Consider the following 9,752-nt stretch of genomic DNA (forward strand, 5'->3'; position numbering starts at 1 on the left):
CCATGTATTCTGTACATATGGGTTTCCTTCTTTTGCTACCCAAATGTCCATCCATTATACAAAACATTTCTGTCACTGTACGGTGTGTGGGACGTCTGACATGGCTAGCAGTGTGGGCCTTAAAAGTGACGTCTGCACGCAGCATCCCTCAGACCTTCTCAGCTGCCAGTCAAACGTCAGGTGTACCTGCCTTCTTGGCCGGCCGATTCTAGGAAATCGGATAAGTGCCCCGTAGGGAACCTTTTCAATTATTGTTTCTAATGTTTGTTCATGTCGTACAGAAAGGGCAAGTGTAAGTGCGGCTGTCAGATACTTCACAAGGATACCCACGATCAGTGCTTGTTTTGTTTAGGTCGGTCAACTACAAGGCCTACACCAGCTGCCAGGCGTTTGTGCCCAAAACTCTCCGTAGTCACCTCCATGCGCTTAACTTGTATTTAGAAAACTAATGTCTGGAGCAATTGGCATTGGGTATGGAGGGATGTCCTTCTATTCCAATGTTGCAGTATTCTACTAGTGGGTTTACCCTTCTTCCGTTCAATTGGGCAGGACATGTTTCCAAAGCTTTTTCGGTCCCTCTTGGTGTGTCGGACATCTGACGTAGAGGCAGGTACGTGGGCCCTAAAGGTGATGTCTGCATGCACCAGTCTGCAGAAATTTTCAGCCACCAGCTGTACGCCAGGTGTTACTGCTACTCGCAGATGTCTGATCTGTTTTGCATTAAAAAGAGAAGTACCCCACTGTGGCCTTTTTTCTTCAGTCCTTGATTTTGATAGCCCATTCATGTCCGGTAAGAGTAAGTGCAACTATGGTTGTCAAATCCCCCACAGAGACACTCATGACCAGTGTCTCTCTTGTTTGGGTAGGGAGAGCGATTACAAAAACTGCGCAATTTGTAAATTGTTCATCCCTAAGACCCTTTTCCATCTCATACAGGCTCTCAAATTGTACCTGGAAAACCAATGCCTAAGACAGATAGCTCTCTGTATGGAAACCGCCTCAGACGCCCCAACCGAACCGGCAAGGAAGAGAGCCAAGTCCATGCTGCCTATGTCTTCCACTGCACCTCCCTCTGCTGCTCCTCATCCTGTAGCTGCTGTCAGCTTGGATGAGGACTCTGCTTCTGCCATCGTAGATAAAGCGGGTACCTGTCAGGAGGCCACACAATCTAGAGCAGACATGTCTGGTGAGGATGTAGTGGAGCCTGTTACAGATACCGGGGGGGGCAGTACCTTCATTGGGTGCTTCGGACCCGGCCTCCGCCACTACTTTGATTTCTCCCAGGCCTACTGCCAGCCAGATGCTGGCTAGGCCATCCAAGAAAAAGCAAAAGACCAGGCATATTTCTCCACCTCCATAGGCCTTACCTGACTGGCAGGCCTTCAGCCAGAGTCTTTACAATGCCTTCCTGGCCCTTAAACCTACCTGTGAGTTTGTCCCTGCAGCTCCCCTCTTCTCAGTCCTAGGCCTTCTATACCTGAAAGGACTGTCAGCCAAACTGCAGAGGAAGAACCGTCTTCCTCTGAGGACTCCCTGTGTCCTACTCTTCCCAGATCTCATTCCCTTTCGGATATGGATCGCCTGAAGAGGCCTCTGCTGAGCCCAACTCCCCTGTGGAAGACATTACCTTCGGGTACACTGTTAATCTGATGAGAGAACACTTTAAGTGGGAATGTTCAGACATGTCTGAAGCACGCAAGATTTTATGACTTGATTCAAATGAAATTACCTAATCCCCTCACCTGTCCCATGTGTACAATCTCCCTTCCTGTATACATTCCCAGCAGCATCCATTAATCCTGATTCCCAACCTCCTGCCCCTTGAAAGGCAGACACATGATACAGGGTACCCAACTCAAATTCCTGATCAAGTCCCCCCCCAGCAGACCCTGCCACTATTTCTATCTCTAAGGACAGTGCATCTAAGCTACTCCCTACTACCAGTGTCCTACCTGCAGATATGGACAGCAAGGCCATGGAGAGATGTGGGGAGAAAGATTTATACCTCTTCTACCGTAGTCTTTAGGGCTACACATTACCAATCCCACATGGCTAAGTACTCTCTGGCCCTTCTGGACAAAGCTTCCAAAGAGATTAATGACATGCCTGACTGTGCTGCAAAATCATCGTGGTCTTCCTTGCTCGCCCTGGTCTCTCAAGTGAACATGCGCTCCCTCAGGTGAGCATAAACTGCGGCGGAGGCCTCAGCCATGTAAGCTACATCTGTATCCATACTCAGGTATTCCTGGCTGCGGCTGCATCCTCTCCCTGATGACTTCAGAGCCAATCTCCTGGATGCACCCTTGGACCATTCGGCTCACTTTGGTGCGAAGGTGTCTGATCTTTTCAATTCTCACCAGCAAAAAGGGAAAGGGCTTCAAGACCTCAAACACCTCCTTGTATCTCCAATCCCAAAGTTTCAGAGAAACTTCCGTACTAAGACACAGTTTATAAGGAAAGCATCAAGGCCTTCAGCCCCCTCCAGGTCCAGAAGGCCTCTCAGAAAACAATCTCTCCAGCCAAGGACTTCTCAAACCTCTGGCCAGAGGCCTCCCTTTCCAGAGAGGGCAGGCAGCATCTGACTGCCTGCCACCCTTCCTCCCACCTCCTCCTACCAACACCCCCTTGTCCAGCAGTCTCTCTCTGTCTCCTGGCATGGTTCCTAATAACAGACAGATGGGTTTTGTCCATCCTGAAGGAAGGATACTTTGACTTGGATCTCTCCACTTCCAAGACTACCTTATCCCATCCCCTCCCAAATCCCAATGGTCCCTCCTACTACAGGGTTTAAACAGCCTGTTTCTCCAAGGTGCCATAAAACCCAGGACACCCCCCACTCAAGGAAAAGGTTTCTACTCAAGAATCTTACTGGTCCCAGAAAGGAAGGACCATGGAGACCCATCCTAGACCACTCCCGCCTCAACCTTTTCTTAAAGGTTCCTTCTTTCAGGATGTTCACCTTACCCAGTCTGTTTCCCCTCATTCTCCTTCAGGCCTTCATGGTAACCCTACCTCCACATCACCATAAAGCTTTCCTCCAGGAAATACCTCAGATTCACTGCAGGCTCCTCTCCCTTTCAGTTCTGTGCATTGCCTTTTGGGCTCTCCACTGCACCAAGGGTTTTCACAAAGTGCCTTGCCCCAGTCATTGCCTACTGCAGGACAAGAGGAATACAGATATTCCCGTACCTAGGCAACCTACTCATTCAAGCAGCAGACAGAACCTCATGGTTCACACCAAGGATCTCCTGCACCTGCTGCAGTCTCTAGGATTTCTGATAAATTGCCCAAAGTCCCAACTCCATCCTGCACAGGACACTGTCTTCTTGGGATGTAGAATCAGGACCGACATCAGCATGGCCTCCCTTCCGGAAGAAAGTGGTGTCCTTTTCCCACCACTTTTAAGCTGCCCTCCATTAAACAGCCCTGACTGTGAGGGAATTCCTAAGACTTCTGGAGTACATGGCAGCTACTATCCCCATGTTGCCCCTAGCGAGGTTGCACATGAGAAAGTTCCAGAGTTACCTGCGCTTGGTGTGGACTCCGCACTCACAACCTCTAGAGTTCAGTGTGCCTCTCCTCCCTTGTCTTCACCAGGAATTAAGATGGTGGCTGGTCGAAGTTGCCCAGAATCCGGGCATGCCCCTGAAAATGCCCTCCCCTTTCCAGATCATGCACACAGATGCCTCACACCTTGCTGGGGGGCAACTCTGGGCCCAAAGACAGTGCAAGGTTTGTGGACCGACAGACACAAACAGATACACATCAACATCAAGGAAATGACAGCAATACTCCAAGCCCTGCAGGCCTTCCTACCCTACCTCCAGAAGGGCCTCCTAAAAATCTTCATAGACAACAGAGTCATGTGGTACTTAAACAAGCAAGGAGGGACACAGGCATGTGGTACTTAAGCAAGGAGGGACAAAGTCCTACATCCTATGCAGATTAGCTCTACAGGTATGGGATCTGGCTCTCTTTCAAGGAATTTCCGTCCAGGCAGCCTACATTCCCTCTCAGCACAACACTCAGATTCCCTAAGCAGAACCACCTCAGGCAGCCACGAATGGATGCTGTCAAGAGAAGTTGTTACCAGATCTGGTCCACAAGTGGGGGGTATCCCTCAGACCTGTTCGCCTCCTCCATAAACAGGCAACTCCAGAGCTACTGCTCCAGAAGTCATAATCCGAAAGGAGTGCAGACAGACGCCTTCTCAGTGTCATGGAAGGGGAAGATGTTCATAGTCTTAAACTGCTTCAGTCATTACACTTGGATTATCCTGCTGTCATGCGGTTCCCCAGTCGGCCTGAGTTCCAAAGTCTTGGTCCGGCGTCGGTTGCTGTCGCCGCCTCCTTTAAGTCAGTGTGACAGGGGTATATAAGATGCAGCCAACGCCATTTTCTTCTATTTTTCTTGCCGCGCGGTGCCCGAAGCAAAAGCAAGTGCCGGTCGGCCGTCTCCTACAGGTCTCCATACCTAAGAAACAGATGCTCAAAATGGCCGAAGACCTAATCTCTCTGATCAGGGGGTCCCATCCACCTCCTGATAAAAGGCCTAGACAGGATGCAGACTATGACTCATCCGACCAGGTGTGTCCATCTCTTCTGATTCATCCTCAGACCTAGGATACTCTTTATCCCCTTATGAGGATTCTGATGCTGAGGAATCAATTCCATCAGCCTCACCGCCTGAGGACTACTCCTTTGGGGAAACCCTACATACCATGAGGGAGCATTTCCACTGGGAAGGCCAGGATTACTCAGAATCCAAGAAAAGGCTCACACATCCTTTTATTACCTCAACACAGACCCCTTGCTCTTCCGCCAGTGTTAGATATTGTGGATGATGTGTATACTGAATCCAGCTTAAGTCCTGATTCTGTACCTCCAGCCCCTGTTAAACCTGACAGCTACTACAGAGTCCCTGACTCTCATAAATTTCTGTATAAAAGCCCTGTAGCTGACCCTGAAACTATTTCTCAGGGACCCAAAGGAGTTGAGGCTTCATCAGCCAAGAATCCAGTTCCCTCTGACAGAGATTCCAGAGCATTAGACAGATGGGGAAAGTAAGTATATATGTCTGCAACTTTAGCAATGAGAGCCTTAAATTGCCAGTTTCACATGCTAAAATATCAGCAATTTTTACTGTCTCAGTTAAAACAGAAAATGCTTCCAGAATCAGATCCTCCTAATTTTAAAGAGATGCAGGATTTATTGCATAAGCTGAACTGGGAAAGCAATGTGGTTTTGATTCTCTAGAGGCCTGCTGCAGAGCAGCAGTTACAGGCTCTGTCATTAGAAGACATGCTTTGTTAAAAGAACATACGTTACCAGATCATGTTAAAGCAAAGTTATTGGATGCACCTTTGCAGCAGGATGTGTTATTTGGAGTTAAGGCAGAAGAGGTATTAAAGAAAATGGAGGATAAGGCTAAATCTATACAAATGGTGAAGGATTTCTTACAGGTTCAGCCTCCTAGATTTAGCAGAAACTGGCCAACTAAGAATTGGTCCTTTCCAATTACAGACAAACATCAAAGGAGAAGATACAGACATCCAAAAGATAGAGGTCAAACACAAGGTCCTTATAGGCCTCGACAATGGGTTGCCTCTGGCCAGAAAGAAGGGGAAGACAGGCCCCAACCATATAAAAAGCAGCTCCAATGACTTCCCACTACAGCTGCCAAACAAATCCCTCTTGGCAGCCCCCTTGGGAGGAAAACTGGCACTCTTCTACCACAATTGGCAAATGATCACCAAAGACAAATGGGTCTCAACATTGTATTTCAAGGTTACAGGTTCCACTTTCACACTCTGCCAAGGTTAAAAGGAATGCCAAATCTGCCACCAAATCAATGAGCAGAGGCTCAAAAACAAATTACAGCACTCATGGATATGAGAGCTATTCAAAAGGTACCATCACAGCAGCAAGGACAATGATTTTACTAAAGACTCTCTCTGGTACCCAGAAAGGACAAAGCCTGGAGGCACATTCTGGAGCTTTCATCTCTAAACACTTACCTGGATGTTCCAAAATTCAAAATGTTGACATTACAGCATCTTCTTCCCATGCTGGGCAAGAAAGCTTGGCTCGTGACTTTGGACCTCAAGGAGGCATACCTGCATGTCCCTGTCAGACAAAACCGCAGAAGATACCTCAGATTCATAGCTGGTTCAATGCACTACCAATTCCCTGCACTGCCCTTTGGCTTATCTACTGTGCCCAGGTCTTAAGCCAAAGTTCCTGGCACCAGTAATTGCAAGAATGTATGGTCTCAACACTGTCAGTTTGGAAACAGTTATACCACTAATTCCTTGCCTTCAACAGGAGTTTCAATGGTGGGCTCAAGCTTGTCACCTCAAGAAGGGACAGCCTCTTACACAACCCACAGCCAGCCAAACACTGACAACGGATGCATTGGATTACGCCTGGAGAGCACACATGGCAGGTAAATGTATTCAGGACACGTGGCCCGCAGAACAAAGGCATCTTCAAATCAATCAAAAAGAGATGCTAGCTGTACAAAATGCCCTTATAGCTTTCAAGGACCTGCTGCATCCAGGACAACTACTGATAAGACAGACAACACCACAGTTATGTGGTACATATACAAGCAAGGGGGCACTCACTCCTATCCCCTATGCAGACAAGCCATGACCTTGTGGAACACAGCTATAAACCTTCAAGTTTATCTGCAAGCACAATTCCTGCCAGGAGAGAAAAACACACTGGCAGATGACTTAAGCAGAAACATCATGGATCCCCACGAATGGGAATTGAATCTACAAATATTCAGAATGATAACACAGAAATGGTGGAGCCCGGACATGGATCTGTTTGCATCCCCAATAAACTGCCAGCTACAAAAGATTCTGCACAAGGAGTTGCCATCCACAAGCATGGAAAGTGGATGCCCTCTCATTCAGCTGGGAGAACCTACAAGTATACGCTTTCCCACCACTTCCTCTCCTGCCAAAGGTACTCATAAAAGCCAAGCAAGAAGAGCCAAAGATGATCCTGATTGCACCAGACTGGCCACGCCAGCATTGGTACCCAATCTTAAGGAGCTTAGCACAAGAACCACCCTGGATTTTGCCTCAAATCCCACATCTGTTGACTCTGCTCAAAAATCAAATTCTGCACAACCAGCTAAAGACCTTAAACCTAGCTGCATGGAAGATTCCTTAGTCAAGCAAGCAGTGCCTCTCTCCAAAGCTGTTATGGATGTCATTCTGGAGGCCAGAAGGCCAAGTATCAGGAAAGCCTATTCGGATAAATGGAAGAGATTCTGTGCCTGGAACCAAGCTCACAGTCTTGACCCTCTTGTCCCAAACATTCCTCAGATACTACAATACTTAACTGAGTTGCTGGACAAAGGCCTCTCCTTCTCATCCATCAAGATCCACTCATCTGCCATCTCTGCTCATTACAACACGGATCCAGCAATTTTCTCTAATCCTCTGTTAAAACAGTACCTCAGAGGGGCTAAAAACATAAGGCACCTACTCCAGCTTGGGACCTCAACTTTGTTTTGGAAATCCTTTTGAGCCAGCTAACACAGCAGAATTAAAATATATCTCTTGGAAAACTGCTCTGCTCCTGGCAATAACATCAGCATGAAGAGTTTCAGAATTACAGGCGCTAATAGCAGTGGAACCTATCCTCATTTTCCACCAGGACAGGGTGTCTTTAAGAACTAACCCTCAGTTTATGCCAAAGGTGGTATCCAGTGTGGCTCTAAACCAAACTATTCACCTGCCAACTTTTTATCCTAAACCACAGAATAAAGGGGAGAGACTCTGCACTCTTTGGACATTCACAGGCAGTTATGCTTCTACTTGGACAAAACCAAAGCTTTCAGAAAATCTGAGCATTTATTGGTAGCATATACTGCAGGAGCACAGGGAAAAGCCATTTCAAAACGCACTATTTCAAAATGGATAGGACATGTATACGTTTCTGCTACACATACCATGGAAAACCTGTACCTAGCAGCATTAGATCTCACTTCACCAGGGCAACAGCCACTTCAACTGCCTACCTCAGGGGACTACCTACCAAGGATATTTTGGAAGCAACAACTTGGAGTTCTGTACATACCTTCACCAAGCATTACCATCTGCCTCTATACTCTAAATCCAGAGCTGGCTTCACCACTGCAGTGCTGCAGGACCTTATAGCCACCCCTAATGCCTTATAGAACCAGCCACCCTTCCTCAGCTTTGGGATTCTACCCAAGTGTAATGACTGCAGCAGTGTAACACGATGAACATAGTACAGTTTTGTACCCACCATAAATGTAGATGTTAGAGTGTATACACTGCTGCAGTCCAGGTTTCCCTCCCTCCTTCCCCTCTTACTGGCTGGTACGTACCCATGTCTTCTACCCTTACTACCTATGGGGAGCATTTGCTGGTAGCTGTAAGTTGTTTGCTTTTCTTATGTATGTTATATTAGCAATTGGAATTGCCTACCTATTTAGAGGCACCTGACATCTGGGGCAAGAAAAACTGAAGAAGATGGGGTCTGCTGCATCTTGTATACCCCTGTCGTACTGACGTCAGGGAGGAGGCGACAGCAACCGACGCCGGACCAAGACTTTGGAACTCAGGCCGACTGGGGAACCACCTGACGGCAGGATAACCCAAGTGTAATGACTGCAGCAGTGTATACACTCTAACATCTACATTTATGGTAGGTACAAAACTGTACTTTCTTGTATGCCTTTTCCCCCATTCCCACTGATAGAGGTTCTTACTGAAAATTCAGCAAGACTCACCAAAAATCTTGCTGGTGACTCCCTGTTGGCCAAGGCACCACTGGTTCCCTCTATTTCATCTGTCCCAAGGGCAGTCACCACAAGTTTCCCCCTCAGTGGACCTACTCGCACAGCACAAGGGGACACAGATAACACCCACAGGGGTGGTCTCTGCACCTCTCTGTGGTGGATAGGATTCTAATTTCCTTCAGACACCAGTACAGCGAGGACATGCTTTCAGTCCTTCAGGAGGCCAGGAAACCAAACACAAGAAAATCTTAACTTTCCAAGTGGAAAAGGTTTTCTTTCTGGTGTTACAAAAGACAGATGGTGCCACTGGACAGTGATGTACCTCTGATTCTGTCCTACCTGTGTGACCTCCTGAAGAAAGGATTGTCTTACTCCTTTTTAAAAATGCACCTGTCTGCCATCTCTGCCTGCCTACTGAACCTCCACTGGCATCCAGATTACCAGCCAAACTCTTCCTGAAGGGGGTTCTGCACCGAAGACCCCCCAGGAAACCATCCCCTCCTCCCTGGGATCTTAATTATGTGCTAGAAAAACTCACATTGCCACCTTTTGAACCAGTGGGCAAGGCCACCTTAAAGTTTTGCATGTGGAAAACAGTCCTGTTAGTAGCTTTGACCTCAGCCAGGAGGATCTCAGAGCTTCAAGCCCTTGTGGCTGCTCCACTATTCCTGGTTTTCCATTTGGACAGGGTCACCCTGAGAATAAACCCCTCCTTCACCCCCAGGGTGGTCAATGACCTTTCCTTAAATCAGGTTATCCACCTGCCCACCTTTTTCCCTAACTTGCAGGGAGATGGTGAGAGAGTCTTGCATTCCCTGGATGTCAACAGACAACTCAGATTTTATTTGCATAAAACTAAACCTTTCTGCAAATCAGACCAACTGTGTCTCCTTTTACCCCAGGGCTGTGCGGAAAGCAGTGGGAAAACTGACCATTTTTACCTGGATAGCCAAGGCTATCTCCTTTTG

Source organism: Protopterus annectens, chromosome 9.part0 (assembly GCF_019279795.1).
Source record: "Protopterus annectens isolate FY-2018-M chromosome 9.part0, PAN1.0, whole genome shotgun sequence".
NCBI classification, from domain to species: Eukaryota; Metazoa; Chordata; order Ceratodontiformes; family Protopteridae; genus Protopterus; species Protopterus annectens.